This window comes from Suricata suricatta, chromosome 1 (genome assembly GCF_006229205.1).
Source record: "Suricata suricatta isolate VVHF042 chromosome 1, meerkat_22Aug2017_6uvM2_HiC, whole genome shotgun sequence".
Classification (NCBI taxonomy): Eukaryota; Metazoa; Chordata; class Mammalia; order Carnivora; family Herpestidae; genus Suricata; species Suricata suricatta.
Window position 1 is genome coordinate 139,004,835 of NC_043700.1, and position 2,747 is coordinate 139,007,581.

At 45.0% G+C, this 2,747-nt stretch overlaps 1 pseudogene; it reads left to right on the top strand.

The window, feature by feature from the left end:
* Positions 1-625: 625 nt before the first annotated feature.
* LOC115301823 lies at positions 626-2,456 on the top strand (annotated as a pseudogene).
* Positions 2,457-2,747: the final 291 nt, after the last annotated feature.

Below are 2,747 nucleotides of genomic sequence, written 5' to 3' on the forward strand. Positions count from 1 at the left end.
AACATACCAGAAGGATCTTTGATTTAACATTTTTAGATAATTGATCCAGCAGCAATACATTAGTAATGTCAACAAGAAAGGACAAGTGACCAGATGGCAGGTACACAAGGCTTGCTGGACTGGCATTCATTGAGGAAAAACTCAGGAAGTCAGGATCAGTAGCAGGCTTGCATGGCCTCCACTGCCCATCACAATATTGGCAGGTACAGAGCAGCCTGGCAGAACCAGTCAGCAGACTCGAGCATGCTGGGCCACGGGGTTTCAAGACAGCTCATTAAAAAAACTCTAATCATTACTCTGGCCTTATCATGGGTTGTGATATAACGTCAATACAACGTGAGAGAACATCCCTCCTGACATCTCCATCCTATCCTGGGTGTGATTAGGGGCTGGTGTCCGAGACTAGCAGTTACTGCTATTATGTGACAGAAGCTGGCTGCAGGAGTTGCCGTATCTGTGTTCATGGCTGGGTATGAGCTATCTTCCCTCCTTGGCACTGACAGGGAGGTGGTTACACAGAGTCTGTTGCCCTGAACAGCTGGTGGAAAAAGTAACCTATGGTGGCAACATGGAGCAATCTCCGGAGATGCCTGATGGTCTGTTCTGAGGAGCAGCCTACAGGGCAATGGAGCCAGCCAGGGCCTGCCTTCACCAGAGACAGACTACAGAATTGCACGGGATGTACCAGAGGTGAAAGTCCAAGTCAAACATAGATGGACAGCTTCACTGAAAAACCAGGAGTGTCAGCTGTACCCAAGGGATCTCAGCAGCAGCAAGTACCTGTGGCAAGTTTCCAGCCAGAACTGAGACAAGCATTCTTAGCTGAGACTGTAAGAGATGATTACAGCAGAACTGGAACATCCCGGTAGCTGATTTCCACATGAAAAACTAGGCTCTACTGTTTGAAGCTTCTGTCCCAAGTTTGCACTGTTTGTAGTAGAACCTGCATCATACCTTTATCCATAGCGTTCATTAAGCCTTAGGTCTTAAGGTCCTGAAACCGACACCGGGTTTGGTGGAACAGCAACTAGAGTGTGGGAAAGCCAGATGCAGCAGCACATTGACGGTAGAATGAGATGTATCCTGCAAGATGGCCGAGGCTTCACTGGTACCTTCAAGGCTTTTGACAAGTATATGAGCCTGATTCTCTGTGATTGTGATTAATTCAGGAAGATCAAGTGTTGGGAGTCATTTCTGAACTAAGTTGAAAATACTCCTTGTGAGGTTAAAGCGGGTTTTGCAAGCCTCCTGCTGTCAGATGGTGACCAATGTCTACTCCCCACTTAATTATTTTTTGAGCACTCTCCCCCCAAGGCACCTTATTGATTGGTATCAGGAGTGACTTCTCCTCTTATTTTAAAATAGTAATAATAATAATAATAATAATAATAATTCTACTTATTGTAGGAATTTCTTTTGTGATTATGCAAACATTACATTTCCTGAGAAACCTATTTTACTTCCCCTCAAGAAAACAGGCTATTGACCCCTACTTATAAAGACCTAACTTTTGCTCTTGCTATGCTAAAAACATTGCCTTGTATTTGAATGCTGAAGATATCTTCCTTCTCCATATGATAAGCCTCTAAATCACCTACATCAATCACTATTGATAAAGATTATGCATGAGTCTTCTACCAATCTATGTTCTGGGAAATTTTTACATGCCAAAGGAATTTGTCATCAGAAATCATTGTCTAAGGCAAATGCCACTTCTGTGCTGTGCCCCATACATTTTTTACTATAAATAAAGCTGACTCTCAGATCAGAGCAGAGATGTCTGCCTCATGATCAGAAAGAAACTCACAACTCTCTCATCGCTCCCCCCTTCACTGACACGGTCTATCCTTCAGGGAGCCCTGGACCTGCTGGAGCTGGACTCTGGCACTCAAGCCAAGAATGTGAAGCACCTAGAGCATGAAGAAAAATGGATCTTGGATCTGGTGTCACTACATGGGGAGAAGTTGGTTTCCATGACTGTGGAAGGACCACCCCCCAAAGATCCTGGCATTGCTCAGGTACCATTTACTGGAGTTGGAGGAAGCCCTGAGGTTGGCAGGGGAGCTGGCAGAGGAAGGCCAGTGGCTATTCCAGTTCCTCAGGCTTCTACTGGATTAGCAGGCCCTGTCTGAGGGGCTGGAAGCATCCTAACAAGTAGTGACTCCACTGGGAAGAAACACTGTAGCAGCTACTATTGTTGCTACTACTGGCACCATTGCTGGAGCCCCAGCTCAATACCCACCAGGATGGGAGATACCACCCATTCCTTTGGTCAAGCAATACCATTTCCAGGCATTATGGTTTCTCCACCTGATAGGAGACCACCCATGGGCCCACCAACAAGTTTCCCTCTGCTTGAGGGATGCCAACAGGCATGTCCCCTTCCCGGGAATGAGACCCCTATCTCCACCAGGAATGTATTTACAAAGAGCCTAGATACTGTTGATCCTTCTTAGGTTACTTTTTTCCCTGCAATGTGTTTTGTGAAACTCTGTAGAGTGTTTGTGAGCTTTTGTTTCCTCTTTGCTGCATTAATACAAACTAATAAATGCAAGATGCACAGAGCAATTAAGCTAAAAAATATAAGGTAACCCAAAGTGTTGGAAGTCAGGACAAGTTGCTCTTGGAGCACTATTGATATGTGAGTATATGAGGCTATGAGGGAGCTTCTGGGATACTACTAAAATTCTCTTTCTTGATCTGGATGCTAGTTACACGGGTGAGCTTAACTTTATGACAAGTTGTTG